Source organism: Sceloporus occidentalis, unplaced genomic scaffold, assembly GCF_023333645.1.
Source record: "Sceloporus occidentalis isolate IW3139 unplaced genomic scaffold, rSceOcc1.0.p SCAF_10, whole genome shotgun sequence".
Classification (NCBI taxonomy): Eukaryota; Metazoa; Chordata; class Lepidosauria; order Squamata; family Phrynosomatidae; genus Sceloporus; species Sceloporus occidentalis.
The window spans coordinates 30,370,243-30,389,764 of record NW_028316990.1 but is presented as its reverse complement, the minus strand read 5'-3'; the positions used below and the strand labels follow the sequence as shown (position 1 = coordinate 30,389,764).

The 19,522-nt window shown below is 43.8% G+C and overlaps 1 protein-coding gene across 5 annotated transcripts in view; it reads left to right on the top strand.

Annotated features, from left to right (window-relative positions):
• RAB11FIP3 (RAB11 family interacting protein 3) overlaps positions 1–19,522 on the top strand; it is an 81,049-nt gene that overhangs the window by 1,264 nt on the left and 60,263 nt on the right. The window lies entirely within an intron of this gene.

Below are 19,522 nucleotides of genomic sequence, written 5' to 3'. Positions count from 1 at the left end.
ATTCCTGACATTTTGCCAGCAACTGTGGCTGGCATCTTCAGAGAATGCTGGCATGGAAGTGAGTGGGGTACATATACCCGAAATGGCATGAATAAACTCATGCAGAACATGGTCACATAGCCCGAAGAACCCCCCAAAATCTATGGATGCCGGCCATGAAGATACACACAAGTTTGGGGTAAAAACTACATTAGGATATGGCAAAACATCTTCTAGAACATGGCCACACATGTGTGTATCTTTGTTCTTCATGCAGGGGTGATGTCATGGGTACATTTTTTGGGCTGGGAAACCAGTTGTATTTCTGCTAATGCCTACTCTATCAGTTTGCTATACTCTATATAATGCTTTTGCTGTATGGTCCAACTCTGGTCATCTTGCCACTGTGAATCCTTTTGGGGTCCATGAGGGTTACTTCAAATTGAGGCTGGCCCCTGCCTCCACAAATCGAGGTACACAAGCACCCAAGGCTGGACAAGGTCTCCTTGCGCCTGAGATGGCAGGAAAACTCAGACTCACAGTAATGTGGGAATAAAAAATAATACAATGATGGTTTGTTGGTCTTTTGTGACACCCCAGATCAGCTGACTGAAGCATCTGCTTCATGCTGGCTGATGGAAGGGCCAGTACCAGATGGATCATGGTAAAGGTTGTAAGGCTTTTCTTGGGATGTTTAGTTGAGACTGTAGGTGAGAGTTGGTATGTTTCAATGGTGTTCCTTCAACATGGCCTATTGAGAAGAATAGCCAAGAACAGGTGCCAGGAAGAACTTTCCGCTGAGCCTTTCTTTATTTGTATGCAGGACATTCTTATTTTATTTTATTGATTGATTGATTGATTGAAGATCTAAACTGGGCTCAGTCTAAACAAGATTCTGCAGGACTTTGATTTCACATATGAAGTTGAAGGCGTTTTTGGCCGACCTCCATCGTTTTTTGTGGGTTTTTCGGGCTGTGTGGCCATGTTCTAGAAGATGTTTTGCCCTATCTTAATGTAGTTTTCACCCCAAACTTGTGTGTATCTGCATGCATGTAATGGTGTTGCTCCCTCTTACTTCAAATTCCATGGTAGCAATAGTAACATCTGGTCAGGATGGGATAACCACTGTTGGGTTTGCTACCATAGTTATCTCTGGGTCTTTTCAGCAAGAAAGATTGTGGAAAGTTGGAAGCAGAGGAGTTTGTTTTGGACTACGACTCCCAGAATCACTCAGCCAGCATTGGCTGGGGGATTCTGGGAGTTGTAGTTCAAAACAAACAAGGATAAACAACCTCTTCCAAGCTGTGGCTGACCAAAACTGGCTTCTTCCATCAAGGCTAGCTGGTCGGTTGGAATACAGCCCAGAAGAGGTTGTAAAAAGGCTGGGAGAGTGTATGCGGACGGTGAATTTAGCTGTAACTGTGGTTGGCCTGATTGAAATCACCTGCAAGGATGATCGTTTTCCGTAGCTGGTCGAAAGGTTTGCTTTTTTTAGCAACGAGGCCCAACCTTGTTCATTGCTCCATGGTGCAGTGTTGTGCTGTTCCAAAATATTTCCCAACAGTTACTTTCATGCAGACATTTTCCTCTTTAACCAACCTTAATTCACTCTAACTTGGAGCTTGAATTTTTGCTGCTGCAAATTGATGCACAGCACTAATGAGTGCAGATTTTACTCAGAGTTAATGTTCCAGATGAGCCTTGGCAAATTGGATACAGGCGCTAAATCTAGATGACTGTAATGCAGGTATGTCAGATCAAGCCAGACAACCTCACAAACCCTTTTGTCTTGAAGGGGCTGCCTTGGGAATGGGCGATTTACAGCCTGAAGCTGCATCTGGCCATTGGCCGACTTCCACCAGCCTCTCTGCAAGTGATCCTTTCAGGCCTCTGGCAAGAATGGTGCGTCTCTTCTTCAGCAGCTCCTGAACACAGAGAGAAAGGAGCACACTATTTTGGGTCTGGCCCAAGCTTCCTTCTTGCATATATGGGGCATTGACAATAATACACCACTTTTAAAAGCCATGGCTCCATCATACAGAATCCTGGGATTTGTGGTTGTGTGGGGCAGCCATACTCTTTGGCAGAGAAGGCTAAAGATGTTGTAGAACTATAAATTCCAGGGTTCCATAGAATGGAGTGACAGCACTTAAAGTGATGCCAAACTGCATTATTTCTACAGTGTAGAGTATGCATGATAGATTATCCTGAAAGGAACTTAACTCACCCCATCTCTTAGGGTTTTCTTAGGGGCTTGTAGGAGGAAACTACCTACAAAGGATTTTGAATTTCAACTGACATTCTCACATACTACTGGCATATATATATGTCTGTTCCTGGTTTCCACTCCACTAAATGCATCTGAGGAAGTAGACTGAAGTCTATGGAAGCTAATGCTGCCAACTTCGGCCTGTTACAGACTGCCAAAATAAAGCTGCTTCGGGTCTCTTTGGAGGTATGCTATTTAAATGATGCATGGGTCCTAAGAGTCTGGAGGTCACGCCAAAGCCACACTCCATTCCTAAGCACTGGAGTGCAGCTTTGGTGCAGCTTCCAGATTCTTAAGATGCATGCATCATTTAAACAGCATACCTCCAAAGAGACCCGAAGCAGCTTTATTTTCGTAGTCTGTAACAGGCCTTCTTTATTTCACTTCATCTCAAAAGGTGCTATAAGACCTCTCTCTATACCTTCTTATGATGTTCTAGTGCTTATTGATTTCCACTTCCTTCGAGGTTTTGTCTGCAGCTTCTAGGACAGAGCTGGGGAATGCTTGAGTCCTCTACACACATTTTAATCCTTATGCATTTGCACATTTTAATTCTGGCTTTCCAAACTTGATGCCCTTGGGATGTTGGGCTATAAATTCCTTCATTCTCTACCTGGGAATGATGGAGGTTTTACCCCAATGCATCCCAAGATTACTAGGCTGAGGAAGACTGGGTTCAATACACGAAAGGATGTGGCTGGTTGTATTTTTGTTTCTGCTGTTGCATTGACTTACGGTTCTGGCGCATTTCCTAGTACGTCTAGTACATCTCTAGATGTTGTTGAACTGCACTTCCCAATAACCCTACCAGTATAGCCAATGGTGAGGGATGATGGAAGCTGCTATCCTACAACTTCAGGAGGATGCCATGTTCCCCATTCTTGTTCACAAGGACAAGATGGAATTGTACCCAAACAAACGCCTGTGGTTTCAGTTGCTCTCTATTGCCCATCATCACGGATATGGGGAAGAAGTTGTGTTTCCAGTCAAACTGGCTACTGAATGTGCTTACTTGCCTCTTTCCTTTGTATTGTGTGGCTTGGCTCTTCTGCATGGCTAGCCGGGAAATAACTTGCTCAGCAAACCTGCTCATGTATGCCTCTGTTGACTTAACCAAAGTAAACCTGATCAAAGTAACATGGGCATTCCCAACTCCCATCTTGTTCCTAACATTAAAGGAGGGCATTATTAGGGCGAGTTTAGAGAGGAGTAGTAGTGCTTCAAACCTACTCCTCCCTCCTAGTTCTCCTTTGGAAATATTCCAAATGATGTCAGGTTATGCGATTTAAAAAGATTAGACGGGAGGATCAGTTGCATGTTCAAGGTGTGAAATGAGTGCCTTCCGCTGCCAAGTGGTTTGCCCCATAATCTCCCTGCTTCTGTGTACTTGGTTATCTGGGCAAAAGCAAACCTTTGAAGTAAGTGTCTTGCTCATCCCTGTGATGGTTGCGGCTTAGCACCTTTGGGTGTTTCAGTCTTTTGTCATGATGGAGAGCTGTGCATAAAAATGAAATATTTAGTCAGAACAAGCCAGGGAGGTTTTGGTAAACTCCGTCTTGCCCATAGCCGGCTGTAGAAGATACAATTAATGGTTCCAATTGTGGAACTGCTTGGATTACATTTGAAAATAATGGAGACATAATGATTTTTGGGAGGCTGGACCTTCGAAGAGAGATCCAGCAGGGCTGTTGTAATACAGTATGTAATGGATACCTCTTTCAGGTGTGTGTTTATGGATCCAGGTTGTGAGGCATGTGTGTGAAAGGATCTCTTCCCTTTCAGTTTTCAGCTTGCGTATAATATTATCTATCCTTTGGGAAAATATAGAGAAGTGTGCAGGTGAAAAGAGTTCTCAGCTGGAGCGAGTGTGCATCTCTTTTAAAAGAAGCTTGTTGTGGTGGTTTTTGTTGCATGCCTTCAAGTCAAGAGCCAGCATGGTATATTGGTTTGAGTGTTGGACTCTGAAGATTTGGGTTCGATTGCCTGCTTGGCTATGAAACCCACTGGGTGACTTTGGGCAAGTCCCATGCGCTCAGCCTCAGGGAATGTCAGTGGCAAACTTCCTCTGAACAAATCTTGCCAAGAAAACACTATAATTGGGTCACTGTTGTTGTTGTTGTTGTTGTGTGCCTTTAAGTCATTTCCAACTTATGGCGACCCTATCACAGAGTTTTATGAGGGTTGAGAGAGTGTGACTTGCCCAAGGTCACTCAATAGCTTTCCAAGGCTGAGCAGGGATTCGAAGCCTGGTCTCCAGAGTCCTATAGTCTGGTGCTGAAACCACTATATGCTGGCTCACACATATTAATTCTTAGACATTTAAAAAAAAGCTTACATGTTTTAATTCTGGCTTTCAACATTGATGCCCTTGGGCTATAAATTTCTTCATTCTCTACCTGGGAATGATGGGAGTTGTAGCCCAATGCACCCCATGATTACTAGACAGGGGAAGACTTTTCAATACACTAAAGAATGTGGCTGCTTGTATTTTGCTGTTGCATTGCCTTATGGTTTTGCCGCATTTCCGAACGACTTGAGCACCAGTCGCATCGCATCTTGTAGTGGTCAGTGTACTAGACTTTGTTATTGTTGTGTGCCTTCAAGTCATTTCCAATTTATGATGATCCTAAGGTGAGCCTATCATGGGGTTCTCTTGGCAAGATTTCGTTGGAGGAGATTTGCCATTGCCTTCCCCTGAGGCTGAGAGAGTGCGACTTTCCCAAGGTCACCCAGTGGGTTTCATGGCTGAGCAGGGAATTGAACCCTGGTCTCCAGAGTCGAAGTCCAACACTCAAACCACTACTCCACACTGGGAAAACCCAGGTTCAGATTGCCTCTCTGTCATGAAACTCCCTTGATAACCTTCATTGTTAGTCTTCTGTATCCATCTGACTTACTTTCACAGGATTGTTATGACAATGAAAAGAAGAGGGTGAGGTTGGCTGAGGATCCTGTAGTACAGTGATTCGGAAACTTTGGTCCTCCAGGTATTTTGGACTCCAGTTCCCAGAAGCTCCATCCAACTTGGCCAACCACCAGCAATTCTGGGAGCTGTAGTCCAAAACACCCGGAGGACCAAAGTTGGGGACCCATGCTGTACTGTATTAATGTAATATAGGGCCCATACAGAGAGGCCAAAATAAAGCTGCTTTGGGTCACTTTGGAGTTATGCTGTTTAAATGATGCATACATCCTAAGAGTGCAAAAGCCGCGCCAAAGCCATGTTCCAATCCTAAGGACTGGAGCGTGGTTTTGGCGCAGCTTCCAGCCTCTTGGGATGCATGTGTCATTTAAACAGCATACTTCCAAAGTGACCCAAAGCAGCTTTATTTTGGCATCTCTGTACTGGCTCATAATGTAATATTTCTGTCTGTGTTCCTGACTCTATAGGGAGAAGCAAGGGTTTGACAGATGATCTGTTGCACAGTGTTAAATCTCTCCACTTCTGGAGGATTTCTCCGACCAAATCAGTGTCAATGGATTCTTTGCATGCTTGCTTCCTCAAGCTCCACAGTTGCAGATGCCCATTAGAATGCATTTCTGCTGGGATGAAAATCCAGCTAATATTTTGTGCTGCTGGTGTGACCTTTGCAGGAAAGCACCTTGCTTCCAGTTAAACCTGCTGTGCCATGTGATGCAATCTGCATGGTGAGGGAAAAATAGCTAATAATAAATTGGGAAGGGAGGTGTTCTGGGTTATGTTAGCCCAAGTGCCACCCTGTATGCTGTGATAGAGGTCATTGCCAGCGGGTTTATGCGCCTATGAGATGCAGAGAGTTGCAGGTTAGCTTCCTTTATCCTCAGTGAAGTTTCTGTGGTTGGTCTTTTTAAAAGCTGAATTATAGTTCCTCTATCTTTAGAGAAGGTTTGAGATTCTAAAGAAATCAAGCACAACGGCTTCATCCTCTATCTCCAGTATTCCCTAAAAGAAATAGTTGTGCCGCAACATTTGGTTGTCCTGATACATAACCTATATTCTGGCCACTCTCTTGGAATGCCTGCTGATGGAAGTCAAAACAGAAAGTGCAAAAAGCAGGGTTACAGCGGAAAAGAAAACTAAAATGTGGGGCCACAGAAGATTTACAGACCTTTAAAGTGGGTGATGAAACCATCAGAATAGTTAAAGATAGTTTATACATTGACTCAGTCATAAATCAAAACAGAGATTGCACATCAGAAGTCTAAGACATAGAAGAGTGGCTGCTCTAGGTAAGATCCCCAAATGTAAAGATAGATCATGGAACTCCAAAGTCAGAATCATCCATGCCATAAGATTTCCAGTTTCTTTGCATGGATGTGAAAGCTGGACAATAAAGAAAGCCAACTACTGTATATCCTCATATATAAGTCTAGAAATTTAGGTCACAATATTGACCCAAAAAACCTGAGTCAGCTTATCCATGGGTCAATGTAAGTACTGTATCTTAACTCTTATTTAAAAGAAGGAACCATCCCTTGGTGAAAAGCAAGAGTATAATATGTCCTGGAAACACCAATCCCCTCTACTCTCTCATCCATCCAGCCTTAAGAGTAAGCACAAAGAGTTATGTCTGCTGGAATTTTGTAAGTTCTTTGACATTGTTTTGCTTTGCTTCATCCTTTCAATCCTTTGATATATGCTCCTAAGTTTTACCCTCGACTTATCCACGGGTCATAGCAAAATCCATAATTTTGGCCCCAAAATGTGCCCTCGACTTATACATGAGGCCGACTTATAGTCGAGTATATGCGGTAAATCGAAAAGACGGTCATGCTTGATGAAGTTGAAGGCAGAACAACTGTGTTATATTGGATCGGTTCAACCAAGGAAGACACAATCCTGACTTTGCAAGACCTAAGCAGGTGACTGTGAGTCTTGGAGGTCCCCATTTATAGGGTCCCCATTAAGTCCAAATGGACTGGATGGCAGATAACAACAACACAGTTTCTCTAGTATTATAGCAACACATGGTTTGTTGGCTGAGAAGTCAGAAATGCTAAGAGAGATAGTAAGGAGTCTGTGTGTGTGTGTGTGTGTGTGTGTGTGTGTGTGTGTGTGAAGTAATGTAGCACAATCAAATGAGGATAATCCAATAGTGTCTTGAAGGCAAGATGTCAAAGATTTTCTACATCAAGACGTGCGTGGGAGGATATATATAGCCTTATTACACATGCCACATGGAGGTTTTGAGCCTAAACATTGGTTGCGAGGAAATCATTCCATATGGATTAAATTTTATTGCAAGTTGTCTTCTCTCCCTCCTCCTTTCCCATTTAAATCTGTGGGGCAGGTAGCATTATCTGAATGGCGGTTAATCCCATTTGTTGTTCATACAATCCATTTCTTCGCAATACTGTGCCTACACCATTTCAGTAATCTTTGCAAGAAGCCAATAACTTTGCAGATGGCAGGCGGCTGAATTGTCTTCTCCGAGTCAGTATGTGGTTGAGAGGACATGGAGAACCAGGGATGCCTGGCGCATGGCAGTTCAGACAGATAATCTGTTGACGGGGAGAAAACGGATCAGGCAAAATAGCAAACAGTGCTAGGTCTGTGTTGGTACTATCGTCGGCATATGTAGAATGAAAGAGACATCTTGAGAGAACTGTGTATTGGAAACACACAAGGGAATATGTGTGGCTGATGGTGTCACTTTTCTCACTTCCCTCAAATTCTCATAGTTCCCTTTATTTCTGATGCTAAAACAGTGCCCGTTGTTGCCTATTCCCCCCAAATAGTGCCACCCAAGCGCAAGAGAGGAATTGGCAAGCCTGTGAAGCCTCGAGATTTGTAAAATTCCCTTTCATACATATCTCTCGATGGGGGAACAACCTTGTGAGGACTTGGAATGATATGCGCCTGTTGTGGAGTGGGGCAAAATGGAGCACAGAAAACTGGCACAGTTTTGGTTGGATGCATGAAACACGTTACAGTCGGCCGGTTTGATCTGCAACAAGGTGATTTTCCAAACACAATGGTCACACCGGCCGTAGAAAATATTAGTGGAGCTTCTGCCTGGATAGTCGGGAACATAATCAGAAATATTATAGCATTATATCTTAATTCTGCCCTCCTTGATGTCCAAGGAGCCATGAAAGGCATAATAGGATCCCAAGACAACAACCCTGTGCAAGTCAGATAAATAGCATGGCGGTCCTTTTCCTCCAGGCTTCCAATCTGAATTTGAGATGTAATACAACAAGGAAACAGGCATTTGGAAGAAGGATGTTAAAGAATCAAGTTGAGTACTTTACTTACAATGGGCAGTTGGATGGAAATAGCCCCATCGGGATGCTAGAATAGCTGATCCATGTTGACATTTGAAGGAGAGAAGGGAAGGCCTCTTCCTCTGTAAATGTTAGGTTTTTTTGAACAGTTGAAAGCTATGTGCAATTTATAGAGCCTTGCGCAAACTGAAAGGACTGTAGCACCAGAATCCTCCAACCTGGACTGCTCCAGATATTTTGGAATACAACCTCAGTAAGCGCAGGCTTAGGGATGATGGGAGCTGTAGTTCCCCCCCCAAAATCTGGAAGGTCTGGGTTGAGAGAAGTGGTTGTAAAGAAAGAACTGATGAGTTCTGGCATTTTTCTTTGTATGAAGCACTGTGGATTACTATGGGTGCATCTTGGATTACTATGGGTGAATCTACACTGTAGAAATAACGCATATCGACACCCACTTTATCTCCATGGCTCCATCCTAGAGAATCCTGGGATTTGTAGCTTTGTGAGATACCAGCACTTTTTGGCAGAGAAAGCTAAAGACCTTGTAAAACTACAAATCCAAGGACTCCATAGGATGGAGATACAGCACTTAAAAGTGGTATCAATCTGCATTGTTTCTACAGTGTAGATGCAGCCTATGTCTGTGAGGTTTTTGAAGTCATGTGCTGGAAAACATCTTGCCACCAGAGCAAGTTCTTTGGTTACTGTTTGGGTTATGCTCAGGCTTAGGATACGGCGGCAGTGTTCAGATTCTCCTAACCCAAACCCCGCCTGGATTTCTTTGTATTATTGATAGCCATCTTCCATCTCCCTCCTTCAATTTCATCCTACTGTTTTCAACAGTCTTATCCTCTTTCATAAGGTCTCCCTCAAGAAAGAAATCTTTAAAATATTAATGTGGGAAGTGGCTGTTAATTTTCACTTGCAGAAGTCCTTGGTAGCTTTTGCCTCTTTGGTCCAAAACACACTGCAGAAATAATCCCATTTCAGACCGCTTTAACTGCCCTGAATCAGTCCTAGGGAATCCTGGGAATTATAATTTATTGTTGCACCAGAGCTCTCTGACAGAGAAGGCTAAATGACTCAGAGATCTACAGTTCCCATACTTAAGTTGGGATGTGTGACTGAATGGACGTGTAAAACCTGTAAGGCAGGATGGATCCGTGGAGTTAAATATGAAATGATGCTTGTATATTTGCTTTTTAAATTAATAATTGTATTTACAGTGAGCCATTGGTATCTGCTAGGATTTGGTTCCAGGACCCTCATGGATACCAACATCTGTGGATGCTCAAGTCCCATTATATGCAGTGGTGAGATAAAATGGTGTCTCTTCTTTCAAATGGCAAAACCAAGGTTTTCTTTTTGGGGTTTTGTTGGGGTGGGCAATATTTCAAGCAGTGGATGATAAAATCCATGGATGCAGAGTCCATCAATAAAGAGGGTCAACTACATATTCCACCTTCCAATTGCTGTGTTCTTCCAGTGAACACAACAAGATGTGGTTCCCTGCTTCCTCCCACATTGTCTTCACAACTTCAGCCTGTGAAGTAGTTCAGGCTGGGAAGATGTGTCTGGCCCAAAGTCAGCTGGTGAATTTCATGGGTTGAGTCTCTATCTCTCAAGCTCCAGTCCAGGTATCTCACCACTGTGCCACAATGGCTCTAAAGCAGCTTGCAGGAGACAAATCTAGTGTAAAGCAAGGCTGCGATCCTATATGGATATGACCCTACCCATGCTTTCATATTGGAGATTATCACACGGGGGTTGTCCCCATCCTTCTGGCGCAATTGCGGGAAGGATTTTCAGACAATGTTGTGCAGATCCTGCATTAACCTATTCAGAAAGCACAATTGACCACGATCGTGCAAAAGACTTACAGATGACGTTGTGCAGATCCTATCATTAACCCGCCGTTAACCTGTCATTCAAGCAACATTGGCTGGAATTTTGCAATAACGAAAGTTTGTATTATTGCAAGGTTGCTTCAGTCATGGGATAACGGTGGGATCGGCTCTATGATTTCAAAGCCTTTCGTGCTATTGCAGTCACAGATGGGTTAATGATGGGGGAGCAATCTGGTCCCTATCCCATCTGTGTGTGATAATCTCCATGGTGTCTCAAATGAGTAAGTCCTACCACTAAACTCAATAACACTGGGCATGTCTGCACAGGCCACTTAAACCGTTTTGCCCCTGCCTTCACGGGAAAAGCCTTGATTCAACATGAGGCCAATTCCTTATTGAATCTGGACCATCCTTCCCTTAAATCAGATTCAACCTTTTGCTACAGACCTTCCAAGAAAACCCAGAGCACTCTGGAGCGACACCAGGTTACTGTTTGCACACGTGTCCCACTGTGCTGCCTGCCGCTGGTGGCATGAATCGCTCCCTCTGAGGTCCCAACAAGGCACTCATGTGATGGATGCTGGGTGCCTTGTTTTCATCACGTCGGGGGGCTGAGGTCCATCGTTACATGTTTAACTTGGCAACTTGGTCTGCGTTTCTTATATCAACATGATGGGAGTTGGAGTCAAGTATCTAGAGCATAGTGAGCGAATAAAGTAAATATCTAGAGCAATACCAGGCTGGCGAAGGCTGGCACATAAGAGGGGAACCCATTTGAACTTAATGGACTTGGAGAATTTGACTCCATCTCATGGCTGGCTGAATTGAAGGCAAGGGAGTGAAATTTCAGTGTGCTGCTAAGTGAGCTGTTTGGCCCAGACTGTGTTGGCTTTCCCTGAGCTCTCCTTGTTTCAAAAGAATTTAGCCGGCTTCTGCCAAGAGCCCTACCCTTGTGACAAAGGAGGGGAAGAGAAACTGGCAAGGCTAAATAAGGATGTAGATTTTCTGTGTTTAACTTTGGTGCACCAGAGAAGCTGAATCCTCTGACAGTATGGCTTTGGCTGGAGAAGGGTCCTAATGTTGAGGCTCATCCAGCTTGCTCTTTAGGCCTTTGCTATGTAATTCTCTATTGGAAAAAACCTCAAGGCTGGCATGGGATGGATGGTCTCACCCCATGAAGGGCAGATGTGATGGCCAGCATCTGCATATCTTAGATGGTTGATCCTTCCTTCTGTCTTTGCTCCTCCCTTCTTCTGCATTCTGCCCACATTCCAGGACTTTGAAATGCCCACCCATCTCCCTTTGATGTTACTAATCCTTGCAATAAGGTGGCATGCCTATCTCAAGGTACATGTCAAAACTCCAAAGAATGTGACATTTCTTCTTCTTTTTTTTAAAGATCAAAGTGGTCAGGAAAATGCCATGTTGAAAACAGGAGTTTGCTGCATAGTTCAGGGAAAAGGAAAACTGGGTTGAAGCTATTCATATTTGTGGCTGCGGTTTTAGCCAGAACAGTAGTTTGCTCAGTCTGAAGAGTGTGTGTGTATGTGTGCAAAAGCAGCAACTGCTTTCCTTCTTTTTTCCAAGTGCCGTCCTCCCTTCTCATAAAGTCAACACCGCCATTGTGTTATCCTTGCTATTAGATTCTGGCAATGAAAGCCTCTGCTTGAAAGGACAACAAATTAACAAGACTTTCCAGTTCAGTTCAGTCTTGTTATTTTCAAATAACCACAAAGACGACCTGTGTTCGGGGCTGGCTTCACTGTGCAAGCAAGGCAAACAATCCAGACACCCATAATGGTGGGAGCCACCAATGTTGGTGCTATGTGTAATGTTGCAAAAGATGCTGGGTTTACATTTTGCTTGGTTTGATCATGCATGCAAGATGCACATTGAAATCATAACAAGGGAGAGAGATGCAATACAAGTCCAGATATTGAGAAAGCTGAGCCAGTCAAAGAATAGACATTTCGCCAGCATCTGTGGCTGGCATCGTCAGAGAATGCTGGCATGGAAGTGAGTGAGGTGTATATATAATGTGTGACCCTGGGTTAGGAGGAGTGAACTCCATGTTAATCTGTGTATTGTTCTGTTGTTGAATGGCAAGGCCTCGGGGTGGAAAGACATACAAAGAGAATAAACTCTTCTAGAACATGGCCACATAACCAAAAAAACCCCACAAAAAACTATGGATGCCAGCCATGAAAGCCTTCGGCTCCACAATACCAAAGATGTTCCCAGCCATTAGGTTTAGGGCTGTTGTTGCCTGGAAAGCCTCCTTCCCCTCCTGCAGCTGGCACTGCCTTTGTTAGAATCATAGAGTTAGAAGAGACCTGAAGGGCCATCCAGTCCAACTTCATTTTGCCATGCAGGAATACCCAAACTACCCTTAACAGATGGCCACAAAGCCTCTGTTTAAAACTCTCCGAAGAAGGAGACTCCATCACTCTCCAAGGCAGCATGTCCCGCTGTTGAACGGCTATTACTGTCAGGAAGTTCCTCCTAAAGTTGAGGTGGAATCTCTTTTCCTATACAGTAGTTTGCATCCATTGCTCTGGGTCCTATTCTCTGGAGCAGCAGAAAACAAGCTCGCTCCCTCCTCAATATGACATCCCTTCAAATATTTAAACAGGGCTATCATATCACCTCTTAACCTTCTCTTCTCCAGGCTAAACATCCCCAGCTCCCTGAGTTGTTCCTCATAGGACATGGTTTCCAGACCCTTCACCATTTTAGTTGCCCTCCTTTGGACACGCTCCAGTTTCTCAACATCCTTTTTGAATTGTGGTGCCCAGAACTGGACACAATATTCCAGGTGAGGTCTGAACAAAGCAGTGCTGTTCCTCTGAGCTGCTGACTGCAAGCCTGAAAGCAAGAATCTTGAAAACAAGTGAAATTTTCCATTCATCTAATGCTTTGCTAGATACTAGTCTTGGAACTTGGCCTGATGATTCCCCTGGCATGCTCAGTATTCCAGATAGTACAATACACACCACTGTGGTGCAGCCAGCATCAGAAAACTAACTCTCTCTTTTCTCAAGTTGCATAATGCAGCCTCTGGTTTTTGTGTACCAAAAGGGAACTTGAGGTGCATTGTGTGCCTCTTTTGTAACGCATGTATGGCTGTAAGACATCTGTGTGTGAAAGCTGGAAAGTGAGTAAAGTGGATAGGAGGAAAATCAATTCATTTGAGATGTGGTGCTGGAGGAGAGTGCTTAGTCACCTCAAGTTGAGGCTGTCAGACTTTGGGCACATCATGAGAAGGTATGACTCATTGGAAAAGACAATAATGCTAGGAAAGGTGGAGGGATATAGAAAGAGAGGAGGACCACACGCTAGATGGTTGGACTCTATTAGGGAGGCCCTGGGAATGAATTTACAGGACCTAAGCAGAACCGTGGAGAAAATGGAGACTTGGAGATGTCTCATCCACAGTGTTGCCATGAGTCGGGATCGCCTCAAGGGCAGTTAACAACAACAACAACAACAACAAATCTGTGAATTGAATGCCATCTGGCCTAAGGTCCTGCCCTTACCTGCTGATCTTCTCCTCTCGCCTTACCCTGCCCTTCTTTGGGGGAATGAAGCTCTCTTGGACTGGGTCAGTTTCTTAACACTGGATGAAGCTGAGCTGTTTTCATGTTATGTATGGATTCTATCTTTATATGGTCAGCTGGTGCCCCAAATGTAACTTTTCCAAGCTCTGCTCTGACACTTTCATATGCTGGTACTCCTTTGTCACCTTGCATCCTCTGATTTTCTCCTCAAGCATAGAGTAGCATCTGAAAACACTATAAAGTTTCCAAGAGGGACGTGATTTCCTTTTTTAAAATAAGAGTCTTGAGAAATGCTGATGTAGTACATTGAAATGATGGGAATGGCTTTTGAAAGGGTTGCACGGCAAAAAACATATATGTGAATTTGCTGCACTAGAAATGTGTTTGTGTTAATGTCTGACCACAGTTCCTGTGTTTTCTACCTGCCCTTATCTCTGGCTGTATGTTGTCCCTTGACAAATGATTCTCCTTGGCTGTCTGGCACATTGTGTGTGTGTTTGTACGCACACAGATCAGAGATCAGAGTTTGAATCATTGCTCAGCCATAGAAACCCAGGGGCTGATCTTGAACAAGGCGTACTCTCTCAGTCTTAAGAGGAAGGGAAAACCCAATCTGAACCAATCTTGCCAAGAATAACCCATGATAGATTTCAGTTTTTCTTCTTGTACCTGCCTTTGAGTTGCTTCCAGCTTAAAGTGATCCTTGGCAATATTTGTTCAGAGGAAGTTTGTCCTTGCCTTCCTCTAAGGTAGAGAGAGTGTGACTTACCTAAGGTCACCCAGTGGGTTTTTATGGCCAAATGAAGATTCGAACCCTGTTTCCTAGTCTGACATTCAAATCCCTAGATCATGCTGGCTCCAGATTTGCCTTGTTGTTTTCGTTATGTGCCTTCAAGTCATTTGCGACTTATTTCTTACGGTCACCATAATTTGGAAACGACCTGAAGGTGTCAGCAACAACACTGTTGTGGCTTTGTGCTAGTTTGTTTCCTAGTGATCCCAATCTTTAGAGGTCTAGCCCATACAGGCCCTCCATATCCACTGATTTTCTTTTATTCAAGCATCCATGGATTGAAAATATTCCAAAATAATATAAATTCCAAAAAGCAAGCCTTGATTTTGCCATGTTATATAAGGGACACCATTTTACTAGGCCAGTGTATTTGATGGGACTTGAGCATCCACGGATTTTGGTATCCAAAGGGAGTCCTGGAACCAAACCTCGGTGGACACCGAAAGCCTTCTGTATTCAGTTTTTTTGGTTACTATAATGCACACTGTTGCTTGGGTGAGAGGAGAGAGAACTTGTCTGTTGGGTTTCCATTCTTTTTGTTCTTTTCATTTCCTCCCATGCCTCAAAGGTGGTTTAAATTTAGTAAACTCCTTGCTGTAGTAATGTGGGAAAGATGAGTGTAAAGGTGAACAGGGGAGATGACAACGAATGCACAGCGATGGGTTCTTATGACTCATTGGAGGTCTCTTGCCAGGACTTCTGCAACATTATACAGTCATAATACGGATGTGGAAGGGACACCCCCGTCCTCTTTCCTATTCCTGGGCCTGGAACAGTGTGATAACTTGCTACTGTATTATTCTAGAGACGTTGGTTCGTGCAGCTTCAGCATGGATCCCCAGAGAATGGCGGTTTTGAAAAATTACTTTCATCAGTTTGGACTAAATGCATGCCAAAAGTCCCCCCCCCCTTGTTCCCCGCCTCTTCGTGATGAGCAGCAATTACTCATTCTTCTTAGATCGGTATTAAGCAGAACAAAAGGGGGGAAAGCTCTTCTCAGCGGCGTTGGTAACACATCTACATTACAGCTGTTTGGTTAAATGGGAAGCTTAAGTCTCCCTTCTTGATCACAAGCTCTACTCTGTTTTGCTTTCCTGCAACGGTGGACTTTGGCTGGCGACAGCAATGCATTTCTTGAGTTAATCCACATGCTGCTTGGTCAGCCCCAACATTTTGCAGTTAATTGGAACTGTGTAAGGAAAGAATAGATGGTTGGACCCCATAGTAATCTTGTCTCTTTCCGCACATTGATGGACACAACTTTGATTCTCTTTTCAGGGCCAGATGTGACTTCATGGTGTGGCCAACATTGTTGTGATGGGGCAGTTATAATGCTGGACTGCAGAGATCCAGGTTCAAGTCTCCACTCAGCCATGAAACCTTGGGTCAGTTGCTTTGTCATTCAGCCTGACCTACCTCTCAGGATTGTTGTGAGGATAAATTAGAGAGGTTAAAAGACATGCATGCCCTCTTAAGGTCATTGAAGGAGAGGCAGGATATAAATATAGCCGCACTAGGGTTCAATTCCCAGTTTAGCCATGAAACCCACTGGGTGAACTTGGGCAAGTCACACACTCTCAGCCTCCAGGGAAGGCAATGGCAAATCTCCTCTGCCTTGAGTCTCTATGTCAAGAGAAAGGCAAGATGATGATGATGATGATGATGATGATGATGATGATGATGATGATGATGATGATGATGATAGTAATAATAATCTTTTTATGGAAAAATATTTCTATGGTGAGCCAGTATGGTGTCATGGTTTGGGCACTAGGACACTGGGAGACCAGGGTTCAAATCCTGACTTGGCCATAGAAACCCATTGGGTGACTGAGCAAGTCACACTCTCTCAGCCCCAGGGGAAGGCAATGGCAAAACCTCCTTTGAGCAAACCAAGAAAACCCCATGATAGGTTCCCCGTAGGGTTGCCATAAGTCAGAAACGACTTGAAGGCACACAACACAATACACACACACAGAGAAGCAAAAATAATAGTATGGTAATAATAATGGCATTAATCCACACTTCAACAGCCACTGTGATGTAACATCTGAAGTGCCACTCCAGGACTAGTGTTGTTCTTGTTTTGTGGTTTCAAGTTGACATTGATGTTTGGTGATTTTCTTGACAAGATACTTCAAACTTCAGAGGAGATTTTACCATTGCTTTCTTCTAAGGCTGAGAGAGTGTGACTTGCCCAAGGTCGCCAATTGGATTTCCATGGTAGAGTGGAGAGGATGGAGCCATGGCAGCATCAAGTCATATCAAAGTGCTATAAGTGAGTAATGTCAGAGGGTCCTAGGGATAGATAACTTTGGCAAGAGGGATGCTCTATCTTCCAGACTTCTATTAAGTCTTATCAGCTTGGATTTCCTTGTTTTTCTCTTGCATGAAATTAGTAAGCAAAAGTATGTTGTGCGATTCAAGGTGAGACCTGGCTGAGCTTCCTAAATTCGGGCAGATTCATATATTTCGCGTCAGGGCACACCCTTTCGTTGGGAGCTGCTAGCTTTGGCCTTCCAGCCTTGTGGTTAAGAAATTATGAATATTTTTCTTTGACTTGGTTAGATTACAGTTTCCTCTGTTTCAAACCCAACCTTTAATAAATTTTCCGGGCTTCCTTTCCCCACCTCTCTGGAATCCACCCAGGGAAATTTCAGTGGCTTTCTGTAAAGGAAGTTCAGTATGTAGAGTGAAATCCTTTCTGGGCTGCTCTATAATGTGAGTTACAATGCAGGACTTGTTCCCAAGGCAGCCTATAGATCAGATGGGATTTCAGTGCTTTTCGTTTAACTCAGGTTTTGCATGGGATTAAATGGTCCTATATAAAGGAGATGGTGTTCCTTATATCACAAACATGCCTGTGGGCCTTCAATGCCCATAAGACCCAACAAGACTTCCCAAATTCTCCATTGCTGGAAAAAAATTGCTCTTCAAATGGAGAATCCTACCTCCAGGGATGGGAGTGTCTATTTTAAGGATGTTTCCTAGGGTACAGGAACAGCATGTGCCCCCCCCCCCCCCAGCAAGTTCCAAATCTCATGCATATTCAAGCACCATAGACTTGAATGGGACACATTCATGCGGGGCGCATGCCCCATTAAGATTAATGGCAGCCACCCCTCTGCAAATTTCCAAGTCTGCAGTTTTCAAGTCTTGGAGGGGCGACTGTAGTTAGCATGCGCTAAATTACAGTGATTCCCAAACTTTGGTCATCCAGATGTTTTGGACTTCTACTCCCAGAATCCCTATCCATTGGCCAGGCTGGCTGGAGTTTCTGGGAGTTGAAGTCCCAAAACACCCGGAGGACTAAGTTTGGGAATCACTACCACTAGGACATTGGTTTGTCTCAGAGAAGCTGGGATGTAAAAGAGTGCTTCATGCCATAACAAACCATGGTTTATTTATTGCTTGTTTGTTGTGACATTCATGTGTAGCCAGTTTAACCACTACGACTGAGCAGGGTGGGCCAATGCTCTGATTGCAGCTCCCTGTATTTCAGTATCTTTTCACTGAATGGATGATGCTCAACTAGAGTCCTTTTTTCAGACTGTAACTCCCAGAATACTTCAGCTAGTACATAGCTCCCAAATTGAGCTTTTCCAAGCTTTGGCACAGCTCCTGATAAACATCTTGTAAGATGGGAAACTGTAAGAGTGCAAGGACCGATGGAAGGGATACAGTAGTCTTTTTCAGTGATGGGTGTTGGCCTCCATCTTATACGGCTTGCTTATGTACTTTGGCTCACATTCCACCCATTCCTTCCTGTTTGGGCTATGAAGAAAAGCGTATCATTGCTTTCTTATGTGCTGAGCCAAATCCATATGGTGAAGCCCTTGATTTAGGAAGGGTGATGTTTGCTTTGCTTGACAGGACTCCTGTTCTCAAATACATGTCGCTATGTGTTTTCCCCCTCCGGCCTGGTTCACGTTTCTCCTGACTTCCTCTAAATACACATTTATTTGGTTTAACCTTGGAAGAATCTCGTATCCCTCCTTAGTTGTTCTGTCTCGGACTTTCAACCACAATATCAGTAATGGAATATGCATAGATGCATAACTCTCTGTTCTTAAAGCCACTAAGTTTTGTGGGGGACTTTTTGTGGTTCCCTTGCGTGGCTGATTCAAATTACAAAACGAGAGATTCTACCTAAAAATTAGGAAGAACTCCTTTACTGTACTGACTTGTTTCAGGAATGCTTTAGCTGTATATTCCTGCATGGTTACCGAAATAACACTTGATTCTGTGAAGAGGCACGCTGCAGATACTTAGGCCTCATTCCCGCTATCTTTTAAACCGGATCGCAATTCAAATGACCCTGGTTCCCACTTAAATGAATCGCTGAAGCGATTTGGCGAGGGGCGCCATGCGCCAGACCCATTTAACCCACGTCTTTTTGACGCTGATGTTTTCCATGTCTTTTTGGATAAATCAATTCTGCGCAAGTGTGAACCAGATGTGGATCGGGTTCGGTTTAAATTTGCCCTTCGGGTGCCTGGAGCAGATCCGTTTTGAACCGATTCATTCGTGAATGGGAACCACAAGTGGGTTATTTTACAGGGGGAAAATGCATTTGGAGCAAATGTAATGGGAACCACACACCGCTGTCAAATCAATCCATCAATTCAGATTGCAACCCCTTTTTTTTTGTAAGAGGGAATGAGGCCTTAGCTTCACTCTTTCTTAATTTGTTCCAGAATTGAATGGTGGATTTGGAAACTGATCCTGTTAGTTGTTCCTGATAGCCTGTGTTTTTTACCAGCCTTACCCAACCTGATCTCTTACAGAAGTTTTAGCCTGCAGCTCCCTTCAGCCTCCAGTAGCATGGATAGTGGTTGGGGATAGTGTGAATTTGTAGACCTGGAAGGTC